The 11,979-nt window shown below is 29.5% G+C and overlaps 1 long non-coding RNA gene across 1 annotated transcript in view; it reads right to left on the reverse strand.

The window, feature by feature from the left end:
• LOC136086682 (uncharacterized) overlaps positions 1 to 10,213 on the reverse strand; it is a 17,273-nt gene extending 7,060 nt beyond the window's left edge. The window contains exon 1 of the long non-coding RNA XR_010641510.1: positions 9,811 to 10,213. This is a non-coding gene — a long non-coding RNA (uncharacterized LOC136086682). The remainder of the gene's footprint in view (positions 1 to 9,810) is intronic.
• Positions 10,214 to 11,979: the final 1,766 nt, after the last annotated feature.

Here is an 11,979-nt window from a genome sequence, read left to right on the forward strand (position 1 = left end):
TGTATGTATGTATGTATGTATGTATGTATGTATGTATGTATGTATGTATGTATGTATGTATGTATGTATGTATGTATGTATGTATGTATGTATGTATGTATGTATGTATGTATGTATGTATGTATGTATGTATGTATGTATGTATGTATGTATGTATGTATGTATGTATGTATGTATGTATGTATGTATGTATGTATGTATGTATGTATGTATGTATGTATGTATGTATGTATGTATGTATGTATGTATGTATGTATGTATGTATGTATGTATGTATGTATGTATGTATGTATGTATGTATGTATGTATGTATGTATGTATGTATGTATGTATGTATGTATGTATGTATGTATGTATGTATGTATGTATGTATGTATGTATGTATGTATGTATGTATGTATGTATGTATGTATGTATGTATGTATGTATGTATGTATGTATGTATGTATGTATGTATGTATGTATGTATGTATGTATGTATGTATGTATGTATGTATGTATGTATGTATGTATGTATGTATGTATGTATGTATGTATGTATGTATGTATGTATGTATGTATGTAGTTGTATGTATGTATGTATGTATGTATGTTGTATGTATGTATGTATGTATGTATGTATGTATGTATGTATGTATGTATGTATGTATGTATGTATGTATGTATGTATGTATGTATGTATGTATGTATGTATGTATGTATGTATGTATGTATGTATGTATGTATGTATGTATGTATGTATGTATGTATGTATGTATGTATGTATGTATGTATGTATGTATGTATGTATGTATGTATGTATGTATGTATGTATGTATGTATGTATGTATGTATGTATGTATGTATGTATGTATGTATGTATGTATGTATGTATGTATGTATGTATGTATGTATGTATGTATGTATGTATGTATGTATGTATGTATGTATGTATGTATGTATGTATGTATGTATATATATATATATATATTTAGCTTTAAACACTACAGTAAGTACATATAGAGTACAAAAAAGGAAAGATGAATTGTTTTTTACAAATCCTAAAGTCAGTGTTTTGAGATTCTTTTTCACTTGTTTCTTAATATGTTATTTAAACTGGATTAAACAGGCTCTTTTTTTTAATACTTATATAAGACTAATGGCACTGGCTTATTAATGTTGTTTGATAGATCTTAGTTTTGCTTCGTAAATCTCGAACAAATTACTGTTAAAATAACGTTTGTTTACGTTTTTACTTCCATTTCTGCGCGCGCATAAGTTTTACATCGGAACTGTGAAAAGGTGCATTGAATTAAAAAAGAAAAAAATGCACCACCTGTATTAACTAGAAATCAATTTATTTATACATAATAACAAAACAAAATAAAGAAAAGTATATATTTATAAAAAAAATTAACTAAATTTGCATTATAAATTACTAATTGGTAGATTAACCAACTACAAAAATATTAATTATAAATGCAGCATATTATTTTCCCATCACTCTCTCTCCTCATACTATACTTTCTACAGGATCAACACTGTATATTTTTTTTTTCAAAAAGGAAGGGGGGGATAAAGGAGAGCATTTGCGCGTAATTTAAGTCCAACCCATATGTGCCATATAAGATGTAGGCCCTCTATTTAATCTGCAATAAGCTGAAAAAGCATAGTAAGATGTCTAAAAAGAAAAAAAACTACAAACCAATTTACCTGTTGCTGATGCTTTTTCTAGAGCATTGTTGAAAATCTTAGTGCAATAAATTTCTTTTCTTACAGATTTTAATTAAAATCTGGAAGAAAATAAATTTAATGCAAAGACAGTTAGCTCTTATCCAAAATAACAAAAATACAACAGCTATTTGTGCAAACAAATTTTGCAATTTGATCAGAAAATAAAGTTATACTTACTTTGATTGCGACGACTTTCTAATTTCTTTTTAAACTATTAGCTAATGATCAACTTAGCAAATTTTAAATAATTAAGGTTTACTAAATTAAAACCATATTTTAACAGTAGACAAAGTAAACATGATAGTTGGAAGAGCACCAAAGCTGAACTAAAGAAATAACAACTAAACTCGCTATCAATCAATCAATCAAAATGTATTGACAGGACTAAGGCCCAATATAATAAATATACAATGGGTAAAATAAAGCGGATTAGAATAAAACAAAGACTAACGCACTTGAATATAAACAAAACCCAAGAAAAAATAAATAAATAAATAAAATAATGATAAGAAATTAAAGTGTTATAAATATAACTCAGCTCTCCATTTAAACATCAGTGGAGACTGCAAGAACCTGTCTGAGTTAACAAAAGCTTTTATGACGAGGTTCTCACTATTCTGCAGCAGTAACAGTGAGGAGTATTGTTGCTTGCGAATAACAACATTAAGTGAATAGGCACCATCTTTCACAAATAATTCTAGCACTGTTCCATGGTGGCTTGTTTAATATCAAGCGAAGTGCATTATTATATGCAACACATAGGTCATGGAATGAGTCTTTCCTCCAAAGATACCACAGCTGACATCCATAGATGGGCTGCAAAAGGCATTAAATATCATGATCTTTGTTTGATCTGTGTAGAGCTGAACTTTCTACGGATGAGGTTAGCTTTAGCATAGATAGAGCGCACGTGTTTTAAAATATCTTTGTCATCCTGCATATCGTTTGAAATCAAGTGATCCAGATATTTATAATGACTAGTGTATGTGAGAACCATGCCAGATAATGTAAAACTAAGGCTATTTATAAGGGGTTTATAAATTTCAAAAAACATTATTTGAGACTTTATATTGTTATAAACTATATCATGTTTCACAGCATAACTGGAGCATAAATCAAATAAGATCTGGATACCTTTAGCTGAGGGTGCACACAGGACAATATCATCAGCATAAAGAAGATGGTTAACAAGAGAAGGACCTAAGCAACAGCCTACGGTAATTTTATTGAGTAAAACACTAAGATCAATATAAGCATCATCTTTAAGAAGATTACAGTGTTTAACTACAAAGTTGTCATTTATATTGCATGTTGGCTTGACTGAGTTGAACAGGGTGAAATAGTTATTATACCACATGTGGGATACATTATCAGGACCTGAGACAGAGTCAATAGGAGGGGGAAGACTACATTTATCGCTGCGAATAGAGGTCACGATAGACCAGAAACTGGTATAGTTCCTATTTGCTAAACTGTTCGCCAGCTTTTCTGCTTTTATAGTATCTTCTTTTTTTTTGCAGCAACGAATGGCATATTTATATAAGGCTCTTGAATTTTTAAAATGATTGAAGATTGGGCCAAACTTTGGTTTATTGTAGCTACGCCATAAGCAGAACGCATCTTTAGCAGCCTTGTGAGCATCTTTAACATAATCTGTCTAACCTGTCATAGGTTTTCTATTTAAACTTGTGTTTTCTATTTAAACTTGATTTTAGAATAATTAAGACACTGAGATGAAGGTTGAGTAAGACATTCATTCAGAATATTGTACAGGTGGTTAATCTGCTTTACATGCTCATGCGAGTTACAATGTACATTGCTATGCAATGCATATTATACCTATTGAGTTCTCGCTAGGGGTGGTAAACGATTAACGATTAATCGATTGAAAACCATTAACCGTTAATCGATTAATTAACAAACGATCAATTGATTAATTTTTTTTTTAATATAACAACTTTGCGTTTTTTTTTGTTTCAAATATTTTTACGAACATTTACAAGCGTTTTTTTAACGAACAAGACTTGTGTTGACTTGTATGTTGATTTGCCTTTATTTTCCGGCATCCGGTCAAATATTATTATAAACAAACAAAAACAATGCTTTTTTCATAGTGCCGTTCTTAACCACCATTTACAATGTCGTTTGTAAAAAACCGCTCTGAAGTTTGGAAACACTTTTTATTGGAAAATAAAGGCAAATCAACATACAAGTGCAAACATTGTTCAGCTGAACTTAAATTCCATTCATCAACTTCAAGTTTCTTGTATCATTTAGAGCTCAAACATAAAATTTATTTGACAAAAGTTATTTCAGAGAAGTCTAAAAATATACAGCCAAGTATTGCTACCTATTGTAATAATATAGGTAGCAAAGCTGAAGATGTATTAACTCGTTTAACTGCTGTTGATCGTATCCCTTTTGCAACTTTGGCTAATAGCAAAGATATTAAAAATGGCTGGAAAGCTCAAGGACTTAAAATTAAGTACTACGCAAACTCAATTAAGTTAAAACAACTTTAAACTTAATTGAGTTTGCGTAGTTCATAACAATTGTCTTTATAGCATGTCGATCATCAGGGATGATCGACATGCTATAAAGACAATTGTTATGAACTACGCAAACTCAATTAAGTTAAAAGTTGTTCAAGAGCTTCAGCAAAAAAAATTAAAAGGAAAAAGTTTTTCAATTTCTCTTGATGAGTGGACTTCTGGTAAAACTAGAAGGTATTTATGTCTCAATGTACATTGTTTAGACAGATGTCACTATGGTCTTGGAATGATTAGAATAAATGGTTTGTTGCCTTCAGAAAGAGCTGTTAATATTGTTATTGAGAAATTATATGAATTTGGCTTAAATTTGATCAATGATGTTTTTGGATGTGTTACTGACGGTGCATCAGTAATGAAAAAAATGGGACGAGAAATGGGAGTTATACACCAACTTTGCTACTGCCATGGAATTCATTTTGCTGTATGTGATATTCTTTATAAGAAAAAATGCTTAGAAATAGAAACAACTCAAGAAGAAATAATGACTGATGAGATTGAAAATGAAACATCTGATTCCGACCCTGATGATGAAAACAACACTGAAGAATGCTGGAATGAGGAAAGTAATAGCTCTGTTTCACAGGAAATCCAGTTTAATGAGGACTATGGCATTATCATATCGAAGGTTCGTAAAATAAACAAACTTTTTAGAAAATCTCCACTTAAAAACGATTCCCTTTAAAGTATTTGTAGAACAGATTTAGGAAAAGAACTGATAAAATTATTTTGTTTTTACTACAAAATCTTAAAGAACAAAATACTAACATTGGTCAAAAATTATTTACTGTTGTCTCGGAGAGAATTGTTGAAAGAAGAAATTGTAATATTGCTGGTTTACTGTGCTTTTTACATAACCCAGCTGACTATAAATCCGACTCAGAATTTCCAGATAATCTTTTGAAATACCCACATAAAAATAAAATTGCTAAAACTGCTAGAGAAATATACCTACGTTTATTTCTACATGAGGAAGTAGAAGCAGCATATCAGTCTGAGTTAGAGTACACTTGTAATGAAGAACCATTAAGAAAAAAAACTAAAGGTGAAGAATAAGGAGAAATAATAGCTAATACAGCTTCAGCAGCAGGAAAAACTAAAGGGATAACTTTTAAATCTTCCCCTCAAGAAGTTTTGACATGCATTAAACGTGAAATTGCAGTTCTCGAAAGCACTGGAAACAGGCCAAGTTCTTTAGAAAAGATTTATAATGCAATGCTAGGTCTTCCCCCGTCTTCTATAGAAGCAGAAAGAAGTTTTAGTGCAGCTGGTTTATTTGTTACTAATTTAAGAACTAGCTTAAACGATGATACTGTTGATAATTTATGTTTTTTAAGATCATATCTGATTAAAAGAGAAATAAAATTATAAAAAATATATATTACTTTTTATTAAGTTATAAACACATTTTTTCTAAAATTAATCAAAAATTAATCGATTAATCGATTAATTTTTCGAAATTTAATCGTTATCGATTAATGTAAAATACCGATTAATCTACCAGCCCTAGTTTTTGCCTAGCCTGATTTTTTCATTTTGATAACAACTTATCTCAGCTCGCCTAGGCTATTCTCTTTCATTTTGACGAAGATTTATCTCAGCTCGCCTAAACGGGTTTCTTTCATTTTATGGAAGTCTAATAATTTCACTTCTTAAATTATCAAACATAATTAAGCATTAAAGGAGTGTGTAAAAATGATTCCTCAAATAAGAAAAAATTCAACTTTTATTTTTAGATTGAACTTTGAGTTTTCTTTTTTAAACTAATCTAAAATACAGTGTAAGCAGATAAAACAGAGCATAATATAATAATCTAACTATATTCTACTCTACTTTTAGTCATATTTAAATTAGATGTTTTAAAATAATTGAGCAACGTGTAAAGATAACATATTTCTATAAAGAACTTAAACTAAAGTTATAAATAAATTGATATAATCTTTTTAACTGAGTAATGTTAAATATTTAAGGTAGTTCTTATTAATTATTGATAAAAAATTATAAGTATTTAATAAAAAAAAAAATTTTCCAGATAAAAACTTATAAATTTTTAAATGGAAAGGAGCTATTAATAAATAGGAAGCCCGTTTTTTAACAAAATTTATTTATCATCAAAAGCGTAAATTGTTAAAAAAAGAACAGAGTATATATCTTTTAAACAAAATTTACTTAAAAAGCAACATTATATAAATATTTAATGGAGTATATACATTTTCAATAAAATTTGCTTAAAACTATAAATATTCAAAATTTATATTTATTAAAAAAAACTATATATCTTTTTAACATTTCTTTTAAACACATACTTTCAACAAAATTTTTTTAACACATTTTATGATTACACTAACTACAAAAAGACTTAATTTTTGTATTTCATCATGACAGTACACCACTTTACTGGCACGGACAACATTCTTGCTCTCAACAAAACCAAGTCACATTATAGTAAAGTACACTACTTGGCTAGCAAGGTCAACAACTTTGCTGTAATCTAAGCCGAGTCATCACAATTTGTAATCATGCAAAAAATACTTACAAACTATAAACACATAACATTATAACACTTCACAAACATAGAAACACTTCATATATAAAAGATATTTACACACTTACAAAATATAAACCCATATAACCTTAACACATATAAACACTTAATAAATAACACATAAATATAACTAAATATATAAATTAAGGAAAATATATAAACTAGAAGCATTTATAAAATAATACCTTATTTGTTTAATGACATACCTCATAATAAATGTTTAGCAACAAAACTTAACGATAAAAACGACCTGTTTTTTATATTATAAAAGCAAACAGAATTTCTTTAAAATAAGATATTAAACGATCTTGTTCTTTAAGATGCAACATAGAGTTGACCATGTGAGAATCAAGGGTTTTGGAGATAAACACTAACTTTATGAAGAGTTTGACGTTGTGACCTTTAAAAAGAGCATCGTCTTCTAGAGTCATCATTAAAAATAAAAATTACAGAATGTTATTATTAAAATGCATGAATTAAATTAATTACCTGAGTTACTATACTTATTTAAAAATAACATAAAGTTTATCCTTTACTACAGAAGTCATCAAGTTAAAAAGTTTTTGATCTTATTACTAATTAAGCTTATAGCAGCAGCAAAGTTCTCAATCTTATCACTGATTAAGCAGATATTAACAGATTATAAAGATTTAAGAATACCTCATCGCGTGGTCAAAAATATAAAGAGAAATATTAAAAGGCCAAGTATGATAAAAACTCCGTGTCTAAGGCACAGGAATAGGTAACAGCGGCAGCAGTGGCGTTAAATTAAGTATTAATTATAAGCGATAATAATAATATGAAAAAACATATTTGCTAATCGCCAATGTCAAATTGGAAAAGAATGTTTTTATGTTTACACTTAGAAACAATCGCACTTCTTTTATTCAATAAATTAGTTTTTTTATAATTTAGGATTTCATATTTTTTGGTGAGACATAATTTACAAGATTTAGACGGCTTGGCAGTTTTTAGTAATAAAGGCGGCCCTCGAATAAAAAAAAAATAAAAAAGCATATTGTCGAAATATTTAAAAGCATTGGCTTACAGGTTTCTATACAGTGCAACATGAAAATTGTCAATTACCTCGACGCAACTCTAAATCTTAGTGACAGCACTTTTAAACCTTATTTCAACCCTGATAATACATTAAATTACATTCATGCTGATTCAAATTATCCGCCAAGTATACTAAAACAAATACCACACTCGGTTGAACTTAGAATGTCTGCAAATTCTTCAAACAAAGAAATATCTCAAAATACTATTCCTCTATAAAATAAAGCTTAATTAAAATCTGGTTATAAATGTAGTCTAACATATACAAGATCCTCATAACGCTGACGAGACTCATCAATAAAATTTTTTAATGCAGGGAAGTATTCTTCATCTTTGTCTGGTACTCCTACTCCTTCCTTAAATCCTGCTTTGCGGACGCAATTAATAATAATAGAAACTTCATTTCAAGAATAAACAAGCATTTTCATAGCATCTAGTATGGAGATGGAAAGCATTTGTTTTCCGTTATCTATAGCAGTAATGATTTTATTAATTAAATTAGTTCGGTACTTACTCTTCAACGACCGAATGACTCCTTGACCCATCGGCTGCAAACATGAAGTTGTGTTTGTGGGGAAAAAGTAGAGTGTGACCGATTTAAGATTCTCAATATTCGGATGGGCGGTGCAACTATCAATAACCATTGCTTCATTGCTTCAATGCTAATAAATCACGGCCTTCTAATGCAAACGTTCTGTCGTTTTCTCTAACTCACTTCTCAAATAGTTCAGAGGTCATCCAGCTCTTTTTTTGCGTGACATGGAGTGCTTCTAATTCCTTTAAAGCAACGGGTTTGTTTGATTTCCCAAAAATAAACATTGGAAGTTTTTTGGTTCAGGTGTTAGCTGCAGCAAGCCCAGTTAGTCATATCTTGCAATTCTTACCTTCACTACATTTCTCACCTTTCAAACGCATACTTTTTTTTGGAAGCGTTTTATAAAACAAACCGAACTCATCTGCATTGAATATATTACGCGAGTTATAACAAGACTATATTGTCGGCAAAGTTGTTTTCCTCCAAGGAGCGGTCATTTCATGAGTAACATCTTGACTTTCACCTATGAATAATAAGGAAAGCAACTTTAAATTCGGCATAAATTTTATTAGCTATGGTTTAGGACTTTGTTTGCTTTTCATGCAGTACGTGGCAGTAAGCCAAAACGTGGTAATGACTTTAAACAAATTAAAACAAAAGAATAAGATTGAGAGTTTATTGGTTTGTGGGAGATGGAATAGAAATGAGAGTTTAACAATTATTATTTTTTAAACAAATGACTGAAAAAATTGTAAATATCAATGAAAAAATAAAATGATAAAATACCTGATATTGTTTTAAACGATACAAATAGTTCAGAGGTCATCCAGCTCTTTTTTTGCGTGACATGGAGTGCTTCTAATTCCTTTAAAGCAACGGGTTTGTTTGATTTCCCAAAAATAAACATTGGAAGTTTTTTGGTTCAGGTGTTAGCTGCAGCAAGCCCAGTTAGTCATATCTTGCAATTCTTACCTTCACTACATTTCTCACCTTTCAAACGCATACTTTTTTTTGGAAGCGTTTTATAAAACAAACCGAACTCATCTGCATTGAATATATTACGCGAGTTATAACAAGACTATATTGTCGGCAAAGTTGTTTTCCTCCAAGGAGCGGTCATTTCATGAGTAACATCTTGACTTTCACCTATGAATAATAAGGAAAGCAACTTTAAATTCGGCATAAATTTTATTAGCTATGGTTTAGGACTTTGTTTGCTTTTCATGCAGTACGTGGCAGTAAGCCAAAACGTGGTAATGACTTTAAACAAATTAAAACAAAAGAATAAGATTGAGAGTTTATTGGTTTGTGGGAGATGGAATAGAAATGAGAGTTTAACAATTATTATTTTTTAAACAAATGACTGAAAAAATTGTAAATATCAATGAAAAAATAAAATGATAAAATACCTGATATTGTTTTAAACGATACATTGTTTATTTTTTTTTATCTAACCATCCATCGGATGCTTGAAAGTTGTCAAAACGAAGTTCTTTTGCAAAATGCAAAGCTTCGACTTTAAAAATGGTGACAGACACAGGAATGTTTCGGTATTGGGTGTTTAAAAGCCACATATAACATGCTTTATATAGATCCTGATTTAGGGAGACACGCAACCGCACTCTTTTCGCAGAAGTTTTATTTTTTTCGACTTCTGAATATATTGTGTTTTTTTCTTTTGATCATCCAGACAATGTTTGCTTTGGAATGCCATATTTCTTTGATGTAAATACAGATATTCTCCTTTGTCGAGTTCTTTTAGTACTTTTATGTAAATACAGATATTCTCCTTTGTCGAGTTCTTTTAGTATTTTGATGTAAATACAGATATTCTCCTTTGTCGAGTTATTTTAGTATTTTGTATTTTTCTTTTATTGTTCTACTTGATAGTTTTCTTTTAGCAACCGTCGACATTTTTAGCAACCGTCGACATTTTTAGCAGCCTTCGACATTTTTAGCAACCTTCGACATTTTTAGTAAATGAAACTTTTTTTAGTAAATAAAATCGAAGTATAACCGATTCGAAGATATCGGTGAAAATGTTTTGCTCATTAAGTTATGTTTGACGCAAAGGTAATTATTTTTCGAACGTTTTAAGTTTTGAATTTTAATTAATATTTTTGAATTTTTAACGTAATAGTTATTAACAAATTGGACTTAATCGAAGCTTAACTGAATCGAAAGATCTCCGTGAAAATGTTTAGCTATGTTTAATTGTATTTGACGCAAAAGTATTTTATTTTCGAGCGTTTAAAGTTTGGAATTTTTATTGAAGTATTGGAAGTTTTGTTATTATATGCACTTAGATGCAATTCAAAATGAAAGTTCTAGTTTAGCAAATTTTTTTGCCAAAGGGACCTCAAAAAATAGAACGAGTTAGCAAATGGTCCGACATAACCAGGGTACGACTAAAGCGGATGATTTTACAGTAAGTTGATAGAGAATATTTAAGGGGAATTGAAATTCCGTCCAACTTAGTAAAAGTCCAACTTATCCAGGGTCCAAATTAACGGGATTCAACTGTATATGTAAAATTTAAAAAAGTGATATTAAAATCTAATTTCGATAAACGTTAAATGCGGCTTTGAGCCAACGTAAAACCCAATGCCGTGCCAACTAAAAAATACAACTTTGAACCAACGTAAAATATAACACTTCGCCAAATTAAATTGTAACATTGTGCCAATGTTGGATTTTTGTTGCTGGCGACGTCACATTTAACCAAAATGATATAAAAACAACGTTGGCAATTGATGTTGTGCCAGCGTTGGCGACCGATGTTGTGCCAACTTAACTCGCAACATTGTTCTAACGTTTTACCAAAGTGCTAGCTGGGTTAACTTATTTTTTTAAACGCGGGAAAAGGATATTTCTTGGTCAAATAATTGAAAAATCCAAAATTTAATTTTTTCACAAGGTATGAGAGAATAACACAAAGTTTGAATGGTTTAAGTTATTCAAAAGACGACGCAAAAACACTATGAAGCAAAAAGTGGTCAAAGTTACAACAAGTTCCCCTACCAATAATAGTGAGAGTTTGAAATAGAATGGTAATATAAAAAGCATTATAAAAATTTTTACGAACAAGGAAGTGAACGGACGTGTTTATGCAGCGTGATTGTTTTGAAGTTTTGAATTATTATTGCTTTTTTTTTTTAAGTTCAAAATTTTTGATTGTTGGGAATTATTTAAAAATTTATACATAAATATATTTGTACAAATATTCTTAAATAAAAACATATTGGTATTTAACTTGTTAATGGATAAAAATAATAAAATGGATAAAACTAAAAATACTGATAATAAAGAAATGCAATCAAATACAGAAGCTACAGAAATATTTGTGAAATTAGTTCGTGAAATATTCTCTGAGATGTTTAAGAAACAACAAAAAGACATTCTTAAACTTATAAGTGGAAATTTAAAAATTGCAAATGAAAGAATCGATGGACTTTTGAAAGAAATAACAGAAATGAAAGAAACGTGCAAAACTTTGCAGACTGAAAATTTGACGAAATTTAAAATGGTAAAAATAAATGACAGTCTCAAAATTAGAACACACTCAAAAAGATATCGAA

The sequence above is a fragment of the Hydra vulgaris genome, chromosome 11 (assembly GCF_038396675.1).
Source record: "Hydra vulgaris chromosome 11, alternate assembly HydraT2T_AEP".
Classification (NCBI taxonomy): domain Eukaryota; kingdom Metazoa; phylum Cnidaria; class Hydrozoa; order Anthoathecata; family Hydridae; genus Hydra; species Hydra vulgaris.